At 32.0% G+C, this 21,468-nt stretch overlaps 1 long non-coding RNA gene across 1 annotated transcript; it reads left to right on the top strand.

The window, feature by feature from the left end:
* The first annotated feature begins 697 nt into the window (after window positions 1-697).
* LOC134717497 (uncharacterized) lies at window positions 698-20,424 on the top strand. Its single transcript, XR_010107347.1, has 3 exons — window positions 698-797; window positions 5,711-5,791; window positions 20,349-20,424. It is a non-coding gene; the product is annotated as an uncharacterized LOC134717497 (long non-coding RNA).
* The last annotated feature ends 1,044 nt before the right edge of the window (window positions 20,425-21,468 follow it).

Genomic DNA, 21,468 nt, shown 5'->3' with positions numbered 1-21,468 from the left:
TGTTGTTAATCAGACAGATTTAATGTACAACAAATATTTGTTAGAATTATATAAAGTGGGGTCTCATTTTATTCGTAACACAGAACTGAATCAGATAGTTAAGGTTTTATTTTGTTTCTTGACAAAAAATAATTTTGTAAACATCTGATTTTAATGAGAAGTTGATGAGAACGAGTTGTGTTAACATCTTTAGTCAGATAATATTAATTCTACAGATTTAATGTAAAACATCTTTTAAAAATAACAAATACTTGACAGAATTATATAAAGTGGGGTCTTATTTTTCTTGTCTCTTCGTACTGAATCAGAAAATATTACTCGTTTAAATGTTTCTTGAAAATTTTTTTTTTTTTTTCAACTTTGATCATTCTACTGAATCAACATAAAATCATGTTGTTTATCATACATGTTAAATGGACAACAAATACTTGTGAATTAGATAAAGTGAGGGTTGCTATCATTTAACTTGTTACACTTATATAATTAAGAGTTTACTTTTTTTTTACCTGTTTTGTTTCACTGAATCAGAAAATATGCATTGAATTTATATATCTTAATCTACCATTTAATAGTTTATACACAAATATAATTGCATATTTTCTTACCCGATGTTAGATTTCTTACATTTGGTAAATTGTTCTCATGATTTTGTTATCACACACCATTAACATGTTTATATTTTTATATTGTTATAGGATGGACAAACAGCTTTACATCATGCTGCTAAGTATGGAAATATTGATGTAACAAAATGTTTAATAGATCAAGGATGCAGTCCTTGGGTGAAAACACATAAGGTATCATTCAGTTTTATTCCTATTAGATAGATAGATATTTTATTCTTTAAAAACTAAATACAAGTCAACTGAGGAAGTACAATTACAATATAAATACATGTACAATAGTTGAGGGTAAACAGATGCAGATAAAATATAATAAAGTACAACTTTATGATGAAATACCTGTATAATAAACAGGTTAAACTAAATATGAAGAAATCAGTCTGTGCGTTACTTTTACATGGAGGGATTAACCTTTTTATTAATACACTTAATGAATGAACACAGTTTTCTTAAGGAGGCTCACGGGTATAAGATTTTCAAAAAAATTAAACAATATTTTTTCATTACAAATTTTATTTATTACCTTAAGTAGTTATTACTTTATCATTATGGTACAAGAATCATTCCAAAAAATCAATTCTTGTTGGCCTCAGGTGACTTTTAAAATGTAGATATAATTGAAAAAGCTCCAAATTATCTCCCTTTGGTGCAAAAATGCCATTTTTTGGCATTAAAATAGAAATATCTTAAATTTACTCATTGGTGACCTATATTTTTTATTGTTGTTTTCGAAAAAGCTGTACATAAACTAAATAACTGTAAAATTTAGTTCTTTTTTTTATTTCGATATTACAACTATTTCCCCTATTAGGTCAACAGAAAAAAGGACATTAACAAAAATGTATACTTCTTTCGAAGGCAGATTGTGAGCGTAAATGAACGGTGACCCCATTTTTTAGCTCACCTGGCGTCCGGCGTTAACTTTTACAAAAATCTTCTCTGAAACTACTGGGCCAAATTTAACCAAACTTAGCCAAAATCATCATTTGGGTATCTAGTTCAAAAATTGTGTCCAGTGACCCGCCAACCAACCAAGATGGTCGCCATGGCTAAAAATAGAACATAGGGGTAAAATGCAGTTTTTGGCTTATAACTCAAAAAACCAAGCATTTAGAGCAAATCTGACGTGGGATAAAACTGTTTATCAGGTTAAGATCTATCTGCCCTGAAATTTTCAGAAGAATCTGACATTCTGTTGTTAGGTTGCTGCCCCTGAATTGGTAATTTTAAGGAAATTTTGTTGTTTCTGGCTATTATCTTGAATATTATTTTAGATAGAGATAAACTGTAAACAGCAATAATGTTCAGCAAAGTAAGATCTACAAATAAGTTAACATGACCAAAATGATCAGTTGACCACTTTAGGAGTTATTGCCCATTATAGTCAATTTTTAACCATTTTTCGTAAATCTTAGTAATCTTTTAGAAAAATATTCTCCTCTGAAACTACTCGGCCAAATTAATTGAAACTTGGCCACAATCATCATTGGGGTATCTAGTTTAAAAATTGTGTCCGATGACCCGGCCAACCAACCAAGATGGCCGCCACGTCTAAAAATAGAACATAGGGATGAAATGCAGTTTTTGGCTTTTAACTCAAAAACCAAAGCATTAAGAGTAAAACTGACACTTAGTAAAGTTGTTGATCAGGTCAAGATCTATCTGCCCTGGAATTTTCAGATGAATTGGATCATCGGTTGTTAGGTTGCTGCCCCTGAATTGATAATTTTGAGGAAATTTTGCTGTTTTTTTTGTTATTATCTTGAATATTATTATAGATAGTGATAACTGTAAACAGCAATAATGTACAGCAAAGTAAGAACTAAAAATAAGTCAACATGACCAAAATAGTCAATTTACCCCTTAAGGAGTTATTGCCCTTCATAGTAAATTTTAAATAATTTTCACAATATTTGTAGATTTTCACTAACATTTTCCACAGAAACTACTGTTATAGATAGAGATAATTGTAAGCAGCAAAAATGTTTAGTAAAGTAAGATCTACAAACACATCACCATCACCAAAACACAATTTTGTCATGAATCCATCTGTGTACAATGTTTAATATTAACATAGACCAAGGTGAGCGACACAGGCTCTATAGAGCCACTAGTTTTAAATTAAAAAAATGATTTAGACCCATGAGCCCTCTTAAAACTGATTATTTTTTGTCGAGCCTGCGACTTTAATCTCAGAAAGCTCGGCATAGGGATAGTGGTAAAGCAGTGGCGGAGGCGTTAGCTAACTTCTTAAAAGCTTTATATTTTAGAAGAAGGAAGACCTTGATGCTTCATACTTTGTATATGGATGCCTCATGTTATGAAGTTTCCGCCAGTCACATGTCCAATGTCCTTGACCTCATTTTCATGGTTCAGTGACTACTTGAAAAAAAAAATGTTTGTAATGTTAAATTATGTTTTATAAATAAAGTACTATATTTGGTATGTGCGTACCTTGCAAGGTCCTCATGCCCGTCAGACAGTTTTCACTTGACCTCAACCTACCAACACACCTAACACCAATCCTACATTACTGACACAACTACCATCTCATCATACTCTACCAACACACCCTACACCAATTCTACACTACTGATACAACAACCATCTCATCATACTCCGCCAACACACCTAACACCAATCCTACATTACTGACACAACGACCACCTCATTATACTCCACCAACTCACCTAACACCAATCCTACATTACTGATACAACTACAATCTCATCATACTCCGCCAACACACCTAACACCAATCCTACATTACTGACACAACGACCATCTCATTATACTCCGCCAACACACCTAACACCAATCCTACATTACTGACACAAAGACCATCTCATTATACTCTGCCAACACACCTAACACCAATCCTACATTACTGACACAACGACCATCTCATTATACTCCACCAACTCGCCTAACACCAATCCTACACTACTGATACAACTCCAATCTCATCATACTCCGCCAACACACCTAACACCAATCCTACATTACTGACACAACGACCATCTCATTATACTCCGCCAACACACCTAACACCAATCCCACATTACTGACACCACTACTATCTCATCATACTCCACCAACACACCTAACACCAATCCTACATTACTGACACAACTGCCATCTCATCATACTCCACCAACACATCTTACTTCCATCTAATCACATTCCACTAATGCACCTCACACCAATCATACACTAGTTAACAAAACTACCATCTAATCATACTCCAACAACACACTTTACTACCATCTAATCACATTTCACCAACAGATCTTACACCAATCATACACTGTTTACAAAACTACCATCTAATCACATTCTACCAATACACCTTACACCAATTATACACTATTAACAAAACTACCATCTAATCACATTCCACCAACACACCCTACACCAATCATACACTTTTATCAAAACTACCATCTTAGCATACTCCGGCAACACATCTTACACCAATCATACACTACTAACAAAACTACCATTTAATTATACTCCAGCAACACATCTTACACCAATTATACACTATTAACAAAACTACCATTTGATTATACTCCAGCAACACATATAACTACCATCTTATCACATTTCACCCACACACCCTACACCAATCATTCAATAATTTCTTTAACAGCAAAATCTGAAATATTATTCATTGATCTCTTTATAATGACACTTCATATTTGTTGTTAGTTTAGGTTCACTGGTTTTTATTTCAAGTATATATAAATAAGACAACATTCTGCATTGTATAGGCAGGGATCTCCATGGGTGAAAATTGAACGAAGGAGGAACTTTCACCATCATAAACCGTATCTACGCTGTACAGTGTAGCGCGATCGAAAGTATTTCATCCCTCCACATAAGGATAGGTGAACATGCTAATTCCTTGCTTATTTAAATTATATTTATTTGAATTTTCATTATAAATACTATATAGAAGTATATATATTTTCAATAATTGCCGTTTGTAACCCTTCAAAGGCCAAGCCTTCATGCCCCCTCCCTTTCCCTTAGTCGAGAATGACCAATAGCTATCACGAAGGTCCCCACGTAGTTTTCTTGCTATTTTGGGAATTGTTATGGGGGTTAAAAATCATGTGGAGCTTATTTTTCACGAACACTATCAAATTCAGAAGTCATGAACCCATTACCGGTATGGCTGGTTTGCAGCAACGACAAAACGAGTCGTACAGGTTATGTAAAAGGTTAAAAAGATTTGTAAAGCAAACGTTGTCAAATGAAAAGTTTTGCAAATCAATGCTATATGCAACATGCATCTTTCGAGTCTGAAAAGAAACCGAAAACGTGGACGTATTAATTTGATTGTAAACTACGAAATGAATTCCGAATAACGATACAATATTTCTTTACAGGAAATATTAAAAGTTTTAACTTTTTAACTTTTAAAGTAATTCTATATTATTGTTACAATACAGCAGTACTCGAGTTATTTGCGATGAAATGATAACTACTGTTTTACGTCTTATTTTATACTTCTTAAAAATGGATGCTGATTGCGTAAGTCAAAATAAAAGCACGTGTTCGACTTGTTAAACTTTGTTACTGGATTATTAATATATTTATTTAATCTGAATTATCATAAGCATTTGCGGAAACATAGTTAAATAATTCGACAAATGAATCTTCAGATAATATTCTCCTGTCTGGTTTGTTGATCTACCTGTACAAGCTCAGGTACAAGTGATTAGCGATTTTAATCCCGATATCCCTCAGGCGTTAGAATTGTATTGGATTATACTATAAAAAAAGCCCGAGGGTTATGCAATTACATGCATTTGATTATAATTGATAAAAAAATGGTGTCAGGCTATAAAAACGATTACAGTTTTGAACGATGGCGGAAGACAATTGAACGATGGCGCTGGTCATTTGACGATGGCGCAAGACATTTGAACGATGGCGGGGCGCCATCGTTTAACAGGCCATGGAGATCCCTGATAGGTAAAATTAATGCAACAGTTACCTATTATTTACTGTTTTACAGTTTTTGAAATAAAAGATATATATGTGTATAATTAATGAAAGATTATTTGATTGTATTTCAGGGTCAGACTCCTTATGATATGGTAACAATATCACCGTTTTGTTCTAAAGAGAAGAAGAAAGAAGTGATGGACTTCCTTAAGGTAAAAAGTATTGTCTTACTTTAAAAGATATTCACAGATTATAAGAGACAAAACAGACTTGGTACAAAGAAATTACAATAAAACAGTTGCCTGTAGTTTTCAATGTCATTGTAGTAATTTTTGTCAGTTAACAATGTAAGTTGACAATTCCAAGCTTGTTGCCTAATATACATGTTGGCAAATGTGAAAGACAAATGTTTAAAATCTGTGTTCTCATCTGTTGGATGTCTCTTATTTTTTATACGCCACATATTATGGTATACAAATGTCCAGTGTCTGTCGGTCTGTCCGGCGTAAACATGTCGCACCATAACTTGAGAACTCCTTATTTAAATTTCATGAAACTTAATATAGTAGTTTCTTATGATGGTCAAATGATCTGTATACTTTTTGGTAAAAATAAGATTTAAACTTTTTGAGTTACCGCACTTTGTAACTAAAACAGTGGTGTGATTCTTTTTCACATGTCGCACCGTATCTCAAAAATGATTCTTGATTATTGTTTAAAACTTTACACACTTCTTAGTTACATTAATCTCATTATCTGTATACTTTTTGGTGATGATTCAAAATTTCATTTTTGAGTTATTGAGTATTTTGTAAAAAAGGGGGAGTTTTTTTTTTTACATGTTGCGCCGTATCTCAAAAACAATTTATGATTATTGCTTAAAACTTTACACACTTCTTTGTTATATTAATCTAAAGATCTGTATACTTTTTGGTGATGATTCAAAACTTTATTTTGGAGTTATTGAGTGTTTTGTTAAACAGGGGAGGTTTTTTTTACATGTCGCGCCGTATCTCAAAAATAATGTATGATTATTGCTTAAAACTTGACACACTTCTTTGTTATATTAATCTAAAGATCTGTATACTTTTTGGTGATGATTCAAAACTTTATTTTGGAGTTATTGAGTATTTTGTTAAACAGGGGAGTTTTTTTTTTTACATGTCGCGCCGTATCTCAAAAATAGTGTATGATTATTGCTTAAAACTTGACACACTTCTTTGTTATATTAATCTAAAGATCTGTATACTTTTTGGTTTTGATTCAAAATTTTATTTTAGTGATATTTAGTTTTTTGTAAAAAAAACAAGGTTGGGGGTTTCACATGTCCCGCCGTGTCTCAAAAACAATATATGGTTATTGCTTGAAACTTTCTCAGAAACTATTTATGATTATTGCATAAAACTTCCACACAAGACATCGGGCGTATCATGCGCTCATGGCGCAGCTGTTTATTGTTTTGTCTCAGTCTTTTTGTCCCTTGTCCAAAACTAATGCCTTCACCACCCTTGGCTGCTAGATTAAAATGAAACTTTTGTAAGAATGTACATAAAGGAAGGTTTACAAAGCGTATTGATTCTTGGATAAAAACACTTTTGTAAGAATGAACATAAAGGAAGATTTACAAAGCGTATTGATTCTTGGATAAAAACACTTTTGTAAGAATGAACATAAAGGAAGGTTTACATAGCGTATTGATTCTTGAATAAAAACACTTTTGTAAGAATGAACTTAAAGGAAGGTTTACAAAGCGTATTGATTCTTGGATAAACAGACTTTTGTAAGAATGAACATAAAGGAAGGTTTACAAAGCGTATTGATTCTTGAACAAAAAGACTTTTGTAAGAATGAACATAAAGGAAGGTTTACATAGCGTATTGATTCTTGGATAAAAAGACTTTTGTAAGAATGAACATAAAGGAAGGTTTACAAAGCGTATTGATTCTTGAATAAAAAGACTTTTGTAAGAATGAACATAAAGGAAGGTTTACATATTGATTCTTGGATAAAAAGACTTTTGTAAGAATGAACATAAAGGAAAGTTTACAAAGCGTATTGATTCTTGAATAAAAAGACTTTTGTAAGAATGAACATAAAGGAAGGTTTACAAAGCGTATTGATTCTTGAATAAAAAGACTTTTGTAAGAATGAACATAAAGGAAGGTTTACAAAGCGTATTGATTCTTGAATAAAAAGACTTTTGTAAGAATGAACATAAAGGAAGGTTTATGTATTGATTCTTGGATAAAAAGACTTTTGTAAGAATGAACATAAAGGAAGGTTTACAAAGCGTATTGATTCTTGGATAAAAAGATTTTTGTAAGAATGAACATAAAGGAAGGTTTACAAAGCGTATTGATTCTTGAATAAAAAGACTTTTGTAAGAATGAACATAAAGGAAGGTTTACATAGCGTATTGATTCTTGGATAAAAAGACTTTTGTAAGAATGAACATAAAGGAAGGTTTACAAAGCGTATTGATTCTTGAATAAAAAGACTTTTGTAAGAATGAACATAAAGGAAGGTTTACATATTGATTCTTGGATAAAAAGACTTTTGTAAGAATGAACATAAAGGAAAGTTTACAAAGCGTATTGATTCTTGAATAAAAAGACTTTTGTAAGAATGAACATAAAGGAAGGTTTACGTATTGATTTTTGGATAAAAAGACTTTTGTAAGAATGAACATAAAGGAAGGTTTACAAAGCGTATTGATTCTTGAATAAAAAGACTTTTGTAAGAATGAACATAAAGGAAGGTTTACAAAGCGTATTGATTCTTGAATAAAAAGACTTTTGTAAGAATGAACATAAAGGAAGGTTTAGGTATTGATTCTTGGATAAAAAGACTTTTGTAAGAATGAACATAAAGGAAGGTTTACAAAGCGTATTGTTTCTTGAATAAAAAGACTTTTGTAAGAATGAACATAAAGGAAGGTTTACAAAGCGTATTGATTCTTGGATAAAAAGACTTTTGTAAGAATGAACATAAAGGAAGGTTTACAAAGCGTATTGATTCTTGAATAAAAAGACTTTTGTAAGAATGAACATAAAGGAAGGTTTACAAAGCGTATTGATTCTTGAATAAAAAGACTTTTGTAAGAATGAACATAAAGGAAGGTTTACAAAGCGTATTGATTCTTGAATAAAAAGACTTTTGTAAGAATGAACATAAAGGAAGGTTTAGGTATTGATTCTTGGATAAAAAGACTTTTGTAAGAATGAACATAAAGGAAGGTTTACAAAGCGTATTGATTCTTGAATAAAAAGACTTTTGTAAGAATGAACATTAAGGAAGGTTTACAAAGCGTATTGATTCTTGGATAAAAAGACTTTTGTAAGAATGAACATAAAGGAAGGTTTACAAAGCGTATTGATTCTTGGATAAAAAGGTCTGTAAGAATGTACATAAAGGAAGGTTTACAAAGCGTATTGATTCTTGGATAAAAAGGTCTGGTGTTTCAAAGTCATTGATACTTGGATAAAAAGGTCTGGTGTTTCAAAGTCATTGATACTTGGATAAAAAGGTCTGGTGTTTCAAAGTCATTGATACTTGGATAAAAAGGTCTGGTGTTTCAAAGTCATTGATACTTGGATAAAAAGGTCTGGTGTTTCAAAGTCATTGATTCTTGGATAAAAAGGTCTGGTGTTTCAAAGTCATTGATACATAATTGAAAAAAGGAGTTCTGGATTGTAACTTCAGTTTCCTTTGCAGCTGATTGATTAGAATGAAATTTTAACAGTTGGAAGATATTTGAATGGACAGAACCCCATATCTAAACGAAATATGTTATACAGTAAATAAGTTGATAAAATATTTATTCAACCATGTTTTAAAAATCAGAGTTGGGGAGAAGTGCTTACATGTACAAATAATATACATAATTTGAGAGATCTGTTGTAAATAGACTATTTTCATATTACTGACTTTTGACTGGATATATGTTCCATTTTTGTCTCGCCTGTGACGAAAGTCGCAGAGTGAGACATAGGTATTACTATCCGGCGGCGGCGTAAACTATTTGTATAAAACTTTATATTTCAGAAGGTAGAAGACCTGGATGCTTCATACTTTGTATACAGATACCTTATGTTAGGAAGTTTCCGTCTGTCATATGTCCATTGTCCTTGACCTCATTTGCATGGTTCAGCGACTGCTTGAAAAAAAATATGATTTTTTTGTATTGTGAATTTCTCACTTATGAGTAAAAGGATAACTATATTTGGTATATGGGTTCCTTGCAACGTCTACGTGTCCGTCAGATAGGGTTCACCTGACCTCCACCTCATTTCATGGATCAGTGATCAAGGTTAAAGTTACGTGATTAGGTCCGTTTCTCTGATACTATAAGCAGTAGGTCAGCTATGTATGGTGTATAGAATAATTGTAAGGGGTACATATCAGTCTGGCAGGTTTCATCTGACCGTGACCTCATTTTCACAGTTCATTGGTCAATGTTAAGTTTTTGTGTTTTGGTCTGTTTTTCTAATACTATAAGCAATAGGTCAACAGTATTTGGTGTATGGATTAATGATTGTAAGGTGTACATGTCTGACTGGCATGTGTCATTTGTCCTTGACCTCATTTTCATGGTTCATTGGTCAATGTTATTTTTTTGTGTTTTGATCTGTTTTTCTAATACTATAAGCAATAGGTCAACTATATCTGGTGTATGGAATGATTGCAATGTCTACATGTCTGTCTGGCAGGTGTCATTACTTGACCTCATTTTCATGGTTCATTGGTCAATGTTAAGTTTTCATGGTTTGGTCTTTTTCTTGTATACTATAAGCAATAGGTCAACTATGTTTGGTGTATGGAATGATTGTAAGGTGTAAATGTCTGTCTGGCAGGGTTCATCTGACCTTGACCTCATTTTTATGTTCATTGGTCAGTGTTTAGTTTTCCTGTTTAAGTCTGCTTCTTAGATACTATAAGCAATAAGGTCAACTTTATTTGATGCATGGAATGATTGTAAGGTGTACATGTCTTTCTGACTTGGTTTATATGACCTTGACCTCATTTTCATGGATCATTAATAATTTTAAGTTTATGTGATACTTGTACTAGTGAAACTTTATCTTTAGGACTATCAACATAAAACCAATCATGGTTAGTAAAGCAGGCGAGACATTTCAGCGGGTGCACTCTTGTCAGAATTATTCCGAGTTACTTTTCTAAAAACCCTATATACTTATATTGGGTGAATGCCCCCCAGACTAGGCAAGTTAGTAGAAGAGACCCTTTGTCTATAATTTTGAAAACCATTATAAAGAGAAAATCTGATAAGAGCTAAAATGATCAGGATGTTGAGCTCTGCCAATTGTCTATACTTGTCGAAACCGTCAGATGACTTCTTGTAGGATTTATTGCCCTCAAATGACAAATTTTACCATTTTTAGCTCACCTGGCCCGAAGGGCCAAGTGAACTTTTTTCATCACTTGGCGTCCGGCGTCAGTCGTCGTCGTCCGGCGTCTGTCGTCATCCGTCGTCATTAACTTTTAAAAAATCTTCTCCTCTGAAACTACTGGGCCAAATTACACCAAACTTGGCCACAATCATCTCTGGGGTATCTTGTTTAAAAAATGTGTGGCGTGACCCGCCAAACCAACCAAGATGGCCGCCATGGCTAAAAATAGAACATATGGGTAAAATGCAGTTTTTGGCTTATAACTAAAAAACGAAGCGTTTAGAGCAAATCTGAAATGGGGTGATATTGTTTATCAGGTCAAGATCTATCTGGTCTAAAATTTTCAGATGTTTCCGACAATCCGTTGTTAGGTTGCTGCCCCTGAATTGGTAATTTTAGGGAAAATTTTGCTGTTTTTGGTTATTATCTTGAATATTATTATAGATAGAGATAAACTGTAAACAGCAATAATGTTCAGCAAAGTAAGATTTACAAATAAGTCAACATGACCAAAATGGTCAGTTGACCCCTTTAGGAGTTATTGCCCTTTAAAGTAAATTTTTAACCATTTTTTGTAAATTTTATATATCTTTTACGAAAATCTTCTCCTCTGAAACTGCTGGGCCAAATAAATCCAAACTTGGCCACAATCATGTTTGATGTATCTAGTTAAAAAACTGTGTGGCTTGACCGACCAAACCAGCCAAGATGGCCGCCATGGCTAAAAATAGAACATAGGGGTAAAATGCAGTTTTTGGCTTAAAACTCAAAAACCAAAGCATTTAGAGCAAATCTGACAGGGAGTAAAACTGTTTGTCAGGTCAAGATCAATCTGCCCTGAAATTTTCAGATGAATCAGAGAACCTGTTGTTGAGTTGCTGCCCCTGAATTGGTAATTTATGGAAATTTTGCTGTTTTCGATTATTATCTTGAATACTATTATAGGTAGAGATAAACTGTAAACAGCAATAATGTTCAGCAAAGTAAGATTTACAAATAAGTTAACATGGCTAAAATTGTCAGTTGACCCCTTTAAGAGTTATTGCCCTTTAAAGTCAGTTTTTAACAATTTTTCCTAAATTTTTTATATCTTTTACAAAAATCTTCTCCTCTGAAACTCCTGGGGCCAAATTACACCAAACTTGGCCACAATCATCTCTGGGGTATCTTGTTTAAAAAATGTGTGGTGTGACCCGCCAAACCTACCAAGATGGCCACCATGGCTAAAAATAGAACATAATGGTAAAACACAGTTTTTGGCTGAAAACTCTCAAACCAAAGCATTTAGAGCAAATCTGACAGTGAGTAAAACTGTTTATCAGGTCAAGATCTACCTGCCCTGACATTTTCAGATGAATCAGAGAACCCGTTGTTGGGTTGCTGCCCCTGAATTGGTAATTTTATGGAAATTTTGCTGTTTTTGATTATTATCTTGAATATTATTATAGGTAGAGATAAACTGTAAACAACAATAATCAGGGATGATTCCACTATATAGTTTAGAAAATCGGCCAGCGGCCCCAAAAAAATATTTGTGAATATGAATTCCCAATTGATGAAAATGAAATAAAAATCGGTATTTCCGGAAAAGTTTAGGACTTTATTCGTTATAGGTTGAAAAATATAGGCAAAGTATAGATGTTTATTCAGTGTCCTATATTTTGACTTTAGTGGACGATTTGATTATGTCATAGATATCTATGATTATGTCAACATGTGGTAAACAATTTTAGCAACCGGATTCAATTGATTAAAATTTTATGGGATTATTTGATCTCGTAAAAGTAGATCGCCCAGCAGGTTGATCAAAAACATGTGTGTCAAAATTGGTGTGAAAGCAGACCTCGGCTAAGAGCAAATTCAAATTTTGATATGATATTGATGAATCCATTTTAATGGGCGCCGATCTCGTAAAAGCAGATCGCCCAGAAGAGCTGCATGGTTATATAATTTGATAAAAATAAATTAATTTATATTTTGCTCTATTCATCAAAAGACAAAAAATTGAGCGTTTTGAAATAATGTTGATGATTAGACCATTCATGAAATACGATATGTCACCATTTAATATGGAACTGTTTCAAAAGTTATGAAAATGATCCTTTCTTCTTCTTAAGAATACCATCAACTTTTTGAGAATTACTTTGGCGCATGCATAAATCGTTTTTAGTTAATTTCAAAGATTATTTTATTTATTTATGAAATCTACAATTTTTCCAAATAATTTTAAGGTTCACTGGTCAATTGCTTTAAATATCTTATCTATTAAGTATATTAACTTTTGTAATTGTCTTTCTGAATACGACAATGGACCAGTTCAATTTGATATCCATTTTAATCAAGGTAAATTTATAAAGATGACCTGTTGAAAAAATGCCAAATGGATGATTTTTTTTCATTGGTTTATATGGCAAGCCATTTTGCTATTTAATTTAATTTCAAGATATCTTATACACTTTATAAGATATCGTATACACTTTATAAGATATCTTATACACTTTATAAGATATCTTATACACTTTATAAGATATCTTTTACACTTTATAAGAAAGATATCTTATACACTTTATAAAAAAGATATCTTATACACTTTATAAGATATCTTGTATAGTTTATAAGATATAATATGAAATATCTGACAGATTATATAAGATATCTTATAAAGTTTATGAAATTTACAATTTTTTAAATAATTAAATAAAATATTAGAGATATCTAATAATTTATACAACATATCTTATAGATTATATAAGATATATCTTATAAACTATATGAGATATATTATTAACTATATAAGATATTTTATACATTATATGTATTGTTTATAAGATATCTTATATGAAAGATATTCATTAGATATCTTAATAACTTAAGGAGATCTTTAAAAGTATATGAGATATCTTATAAAATATATAGTTTATAAGATATCTTATATAAATTTCTTTGTAAGATATCCCATAAACTATATAAGATATCTTAAAGATATCTGATAAACTATATAAGATATCTAATCTGAAATATATTCATAAGAGATCTTTAAAACTTTAGGAGATATCTTATAAAGTATATAAGATATCTTGTAAAATATATAGTTTATAAGATATCTTATATTATTTTCTTTATAAGATATCCCATAAACTATATAAGATATCTTAAAGATATCTTAACAGCTATCTTATAAACTATATAAGATATTTTATAAACTATCTTATAAACTTGATAAGATATCTTAAAAATATCTTATAAACTATATTATATGATATCTAATCTGAAATATATTCATAAGATATCTTAATAACTTTAGGAGATATCTTATCAAGTATATAAGATATATTATAAAATATATAGTTTATAAGATATCTTATATAATTTTCTTTATAAGATATCCCATAAACTATATAAGATATCATAGAAACTTTATGAGATGTCTTATCAGCTATATAAGATATCTTGTAAATTATAAAAGATATTTATAAGATATCTTATATACTTTATGAGATCTCTAATAAACTTATGAAATATTTTATATAATATATAAGATATCTCATATTATATCAGTCATCTTATGTAAATGAAACTATAGAAGATATCTTACATGAGATATCTTATATATTACATGAGATATCTTGACATTCGATTAAATAGTAAAACGGCTTGCCATAGTTTTATGTTTGCTGGTATATATGTTTATGTATATGTAATATGCCTAGGTTACTTCGAAGTAAGGCGTCAAAGAAAAAAAAATATAATAGCCTTTCAAGACGTCATAATTATTTGGACTAGTGCATCATGTGCAATGATATTCATGTAATACAACTTCCCTGGTCTCAATCCAATAACTTTCAAGTAATCTGGTGATCATACCTATGAGATCAGAATCATATATATATATCATAATCAGTAGCCCATCCATAATTATTCAAAATGTTACAACTTCTTAAATCAGTGTAGAGGTTAAACTTAATATACATTTTCCGTTTTTACTTTAAAATCATATGAATTCGTTTTATATTTTATGCATAAAAAATTCCCAATTGGGATAAAAAATTCCCAATTTGATGTTCAAGGGACCCATTTGAAAACACCTGGAATCATCCCTGATAATGTTCAGCAAAGTAAGATTTACAAATAAGTTAACATGTCCAAAATTTTCAGTCGACCCCTTTAGGAGTTATTGCCCTTTAAAGTCAGTTTTTAACCATTTTTCCTAAATTTTATATATCTTTTACAAAAATCTTCTCCTCTGAAACTGCTAGGCCAAATTACACCAAACTTGGCCACAATCATCTCTGGGGTATCTTGTTTAAAAAATGTGTGGTGTGACCGGCCAAACCAACCAAGATGGCCGCCATGGCTAAAAATAGAACATAGGGGTAAAACACAGTTTTTGGCTTATAACTCAAAAACCAAAGCATTTAGAGCAAATCTGACTGGGAGTAAACTTGTTCATCAGGTCAAGATCTATCTGCCCAAACATTTTCAGATGAATCAGAGAACCCGTTGTTGGGTTGCTGCCCCTGGATTGAAAATCTTAAGGAAATTTTGCTGTTTTCGGTTATTATCTTGAATATTATAATAGATAGAGATAAACTGTAAACAGCAATAATGTTCAGCAAAGTAAGATTCACAAATAAGTCAACATGATCAAAATGGTCAATTGACCCCCTAAGGAGTAATTGTCCTTTATAGTAAATTTTTAACTATTTTCATAAAATTTGTAAATTTTTACTACCCGTAACATTTTCAACAGAAACTATTGGGCCAAGTTCATTATAGATAGTGATAATTGCAAGCAGCAAGAATGTTCAGTAAAGTAAGATGTACCACCATCACCAAAACATTATTTCGTCATGAATCCATCTGCTTCCTTTGTTTAATATTCACATAGACCAAGGCGAGCGACACAGGCTCTTTAAAGCCTCTAGTTTTTATACGACCGCAAATTTTGAAAAAATTTTCGTCGTATATTGCTATCACGTTGGCGTCGTCGTCGTCGTCGTCGTCGTCGTCGTCGTCGTCGTCGTCGTCGTCTTCCGAATACTTTTAGTTTTCGCACTCTAACTTTAGTAAAAATGAATATAAATCTATAAAATTTTATCACAAGGTTTATGACCACAAAAGGAAGGTTGGTATTGATTTTGGGAGTTTTGGTCCCAACATTTTAGGAATTAGGGACCAAAAAGGGCCCAAATAAGCATTTTCTTGGTTTTCGCACTATAACTTTAGCTTAAGTTAATAGAAATCTATGAAATTTTGACACAAGGTTTATGATCACAAAAGAAAGGTTGGGATTGATTTTGGGAGTTTTGGTTTCAATAGTGTAGGAATAAGGGGCCAAAAAAGGGCCCAATTAAGCATTATTCTTGGTTTTCGCACAATAACTTAAGTTTAAGTAAATAGAAAATAATGAAATTTAAACACAATGTTTATGACCACAAAAGGAAGGTTGGTATTGATTTTGGGAGTTTAGGTCCCAACAGTTTAGGAATTAGGGGCCAAAAAGGGACCCAAATAAGCATTTTTCTTGGTTTTCGTACCATAACTTTAGTATAAGTAAATAGAAATCTATGAAATTTAAACACAAGGTTTATGACCATAAAAGGAAGGTTGGTAATGATTTTGGGAGTTTTGGTCCCAACAGTTTAGGAATAAAGGGCCCAAAGGGTCCAAAATTAAACTTTGTTTGATTTCATTAAAATTGAATAATTGGGGTTCTTTGATATGCCGAATCTAACTGTGTATGTAGATTTTTAACTTTTGGTCCCGTTTTCAAATTGGTCTACATTAAGGTCCAAAGGGTCCAAAATTAAACTTCGTTTGATTTTGACAAAAAATTAATCGGTTGGGTTCTTTGATATGCTGAATCTAAAAATGTACTGAGATTCTTGATTATCGGCCCAGTTTTCAAGTTGGTCCAAATCGGGGTCCAAAATTAAACTTTGTTTGATTTCATCAAAAATTGAATAAATGGGGTTCTTTGATATGCCAAATCTAACTGTGTATGTAGATTCCTCATTTTTGGTCTTGTTTTCAAATTGGTCTACATTAAAGTCCAAAGGGTCCAAAATTAAACTTAGTTTGATTTTAACAAAAATTGAAATCTTAGGGTTCTTTGATATGCTGAATCCAAACATGTACTTAGATTTTTGATTCTGGGCCCAGTTTTCAAGTTGGTCCAAATCAGGATCTAAAATTATTATATTAAGTTTTGTGCAATAGCAAGTCTTTTCAATTGCACAGTATTGCGCAATGGCAAGAAATATCTTATTGCAAAGTATTGTGAAATAGCAATTTTGTTTTTAATTAGAGTTATCTTTCTTTGTCCAGAATAGTAAGCAAGAAATATCTAATTGTAAGAATTTTTTTTATTTGGAGTTATCTTTCTTTGTCCAGAATCAACTTAAATCTTTGTTATATATACAATATACAATGTATACAATGTATATATATATTCACTTTTTACTACCAACTGATAAATAATCTTTACCATTCAGTGATAACAAGCTCTTTACCATTCAGTGATAACAAGCAGTTTTTTTACATCTTAATATTTTATGATGTATTTAAATGAGTAGTAATTGTTGCAAACTCCATTAGAAATTTTAATTGAGATTAGTTTTGGAATAAGGGAAAGGGGGATGTGATTAAAAAAATTGGGTTCAATTTTCTCATTTGAAATTTCATAAATAAAAAGAAAATTTCTTCAAACATTTTTTTTGAGAGGAATAATATTCAACAGCATAGTGAATTGCTCTAAGAGAAAACAAAAATTTTAATTTCATTAGAACACATTCATTCTGTGTCAGAAACCTATGCTGTGTCAACTATTTAATCACAATCCAAATTTAGAGCTGAATCCAGCTTGAATGTTGTGTCCATACTTGCCCCAACTGTTCAGGGTTCGACCTCTGCGGTCATATAAAGCTACGCCCTGCGGAGCATCTGGTTATTTTTGCCTACTATCTTGAAAACTATAATAGATACAGCGGTGAAGATGATGAACAAGACAAGTTCTACAGATAGGTCAACATGGTCAAAATTGTCTATAGACTCCTTATTAGAGTTATTGCCCTTCGCTGACCAATCTTTCCGTTTTTTGCCTTCTATCTTAAAACTATATTAGACAGATAGAAAATTAGCTAGGCAAAATTGATCAGCAAAACAAAATCTACAATAGATACGATAGGGAGGAAATGGTCAGATGACTCTTTTTGGAGTTATTGCCCTTATCGCCCTTAGTCAAGATCTACTAACAATTCAAATGTTGCCGATATAGTTAAGTAGACTGACTCTTTATAGGAGGGATAGCCCTTAAATGAGGATTTTGTTTATCTTCTTTTGTGTTTTGAGCAAAAACTAAAGAAGTTAGAGAGAAACTAAACAGGCTAAATGATAAGCAATACAAGATCATCTAAACTGATTTTTGTCGTGAATTCTATTCTTGTCTACAATGTTGGAGAGTGTCCGTTGTTGAATATGCACATAGTCCAAGGTGAGCGACACAGGCTCTTTAGAGACTCTAGTTAAAAGTTATCTAGTAAATACAATCTAGTTAATCCTGCTGCCATATTATTTTTTATGCAAGGAGAAGTATTTAGATATATATTGAAATTCTCAAAACAGAAAGAGTTGTTCAACATGTTCAACAAGAAAAAAAAGATATATATATATATATATATATATATATCTGTCATTTGTGGATAGATGTCTTATTGGCAGTCTTACCCCAGATGTCTATAGTTTTATACCATATTCATTATACATGTATTAGAATATTATTATTAGTATATTAGTAAAACTTTATAAAACAAATTCTCTTAATAATACAATAAATATGTCTCCTGTCTTACACACTTGATAATATATAAATTAATGCATAAATATGTTGTCTAAATTTTTTCTTCACTGTAAAAAGTTAAGAAGACACTTTAAATATCACTATTTTGAACTAAATGTTCATACACACTTATTCAAAATGGTGGAAATTCTAATGCAATGTACTTACCAAAAGATGTTTCCATAAATATTTGTTAAAACATCAATCTTCCTTAATCCAAAAGTCATGCCATCAGAAGAATACACTGCACAATTCAATGTCTATACAGTTATTAGTAAACATCCATTGTAAAATTCTTATTTTATTTATGATAGCTAGAAGACATCTTTGCTTGCCATGTGTATGCTCAAGCCCAGTTCAAATTTTAACTTTGTTTGAGGTTTTTTAGGGTATTGTGACAGTGTGACCCTTTTAACATTTGTCCCTAATAATAACTATTAATTACCAAAATCTTGAATATTTGATATATCTTATAATAAAAAAATACTGTTTGTTTTTTTTTATTTTTATGTTATGAGTTATAGTTAAGTAAATACCTGTAGAAAAAATGTATAAAAACATGTGCTTCCCTTAATTTTGCCTCAAACTCTATGACATTTACAATAAAATTTCCTGTCTTCTTGTACTTTACACATGTACACAGAGATAAATTGAAAACAGATGGGCACATAACATTTATATCACCAGCTCATATTTCTAATTGCTCAACTTTTGCTCAACTTTTGCTCAACTACATGAAAAGTTAAACCAAAGATCAATTGCTCAACTTTTCTTCAACTACAAAATAAATCAGTCTAAATGCTCAACGTTTGCTCAACTATCTGAAAACCAAAGATCAATTGCTCAACTCTTCCTCAACTTAATGGCCAGGTTCAGTTGAGGGCCAGTTGAGCGACATCTATCAAACATACAGTGCTTGGCAAAGTTTCAGTTGAGCTATAAAATTGAGAATGGAAATGGGGAATGTGTCAAAGAGACAACAACCCAACCATAGAGCAGACACAAGCAGAAGGTCACCATCAGGTCTTCAATGCAACGAGAAATTCACGCACCTGGAGGCGTCCTTCAGCTGGCCCCTAAACAAATATATACTAGTTCAGTGATAATGAACACCATACTAAACTCCAAATTGTACATAAGAAACTAAAAGTTAAAATAATACAAGACTATCAAAGGCCAGAGGCTCCTGACTCGGGACAGGCGCAAAAATGCGGCGGGGTTAAACATGTTTGTGAGATCTCAACCCTCACCCTATACCTCTAGCCAATGTAGAAAAGTAAACGCATAACAATACGCATTAAAATTCAGTTCAAGAGAAGTTCGAGTCTGATGTCAGAAGAGGTAACCAAAGAAAGCTGCTCAACACCTAGCCCTCAACTATTTTGCGTAAAACAGCTAGCCCTCAACTCTCCTTCACATAGCCCTCAACTGTTTTTTTCTGTACATGCTGTAGGGGTATATAACTATTTGACAAGTTTTCACATGGGACATGATAGTCTATTGCATATTCTTTTTTTGTAGACTGTCATGTCAAAGACATCCCCAGAAGTAACTCCTGACACCAATTTACAGGAACCTGCAGCACCAGTAGTTGAAGGTAATTATCTAATGTTAATTATTCAGATACCGGCTGAAATGATTTATAATTACCTGTTTCTAATATACGGATATTTGTTGTCCTAAGTACATCCATACTTTTCTGAGAGTATTGCCACAGTGGGATATAGTTGATCTGCTTGAGATGAGTACATGGATGTTTTATGTTCTTCCTACAATAGAAGAGGGTCATGATGTTTTCTTGTTTGTGCGTCTGTCCCAGTATCAAGTTTACCTTTTGAAATAAACATGTAGTTTGTGATCACATCAACTTGAAACTTAGTTAATATATATAACTCAAGCAATTAAATATTTGATTAATATTGAGAATGGAAATGAGGAGTGCATTAAAGAGACTTCAACCAGATCAAAAAGCATAAAACAGCCCAAGGCCACCCATTGGTCTCTAACACAGAGAGAAAATCTCACACCTAGAGGCTGCTTCAGCTGGCCCCTAAACTTTAATGTATACAAGCATTTTTGAGCCTGTCCCAAGTCCCAAGTCAGTAGCTTCTGGCCTTTGTTAGTATTGTATTATTTTAATATTAGTTTCTTGTGTACAATTTGGAAATTAGTATGGCGTTCATTATCACTGAACTAGTATATATTTGTTAAGGGGCCAGCTGAAGGACACCTCTGGGTGTGGAAATTTCTCGCTACATTGAAGACCTATTGGTGACCTTCTGCTGTTGTTTTTTTCTATGGTCGGTTGTTGTCTTTTTGACACATTCCCCATTTCCCTTCTCAATTTTAAGTTCAGTGAAAATGGACGTCTCACTAAAATAAACTATAAGTATTCACAAAGTGGAATAATAAAATAAATTAAATAAATGGACAGGATATCACGAAATTACGTATTGAAGGGTTTCTTTGCAAGTACAAACTGATGGACGCCACTGGTGGATCAATAATTGTTCTCATGGACGTTTGTTGAGATTTCTGCTCTATCTGCAATTTTATGTTTAATGTTTTTAAGGGACTTATGTCTGTCTTTTCATGTTGACTCTAATAAGGGGGAGTTGAAAGGCTGAAAACCAGCCATCAG

The sequence above is a fragment of the Mytilus trossulus genome, chromosome 5 (assembly GCF_036588685.1).
Source record: "Mytilus trossulus isolate FHL-02 chromosome 5, PNRI_Mtr1.1.1.hap1, whole genome shotgun sequence".
Lineage (NCBI taxonomy): Eukaryota > Metazoa > Mollusca > Bivalvia > Mytilida > Mytilidae > Mytilus > Mytilus trossulus.
The sequence above is the reverse complement of the archived record's forward strand: the minus strand, read 5'-3'. Positions and strand labels throughout refer to the sequence as shown.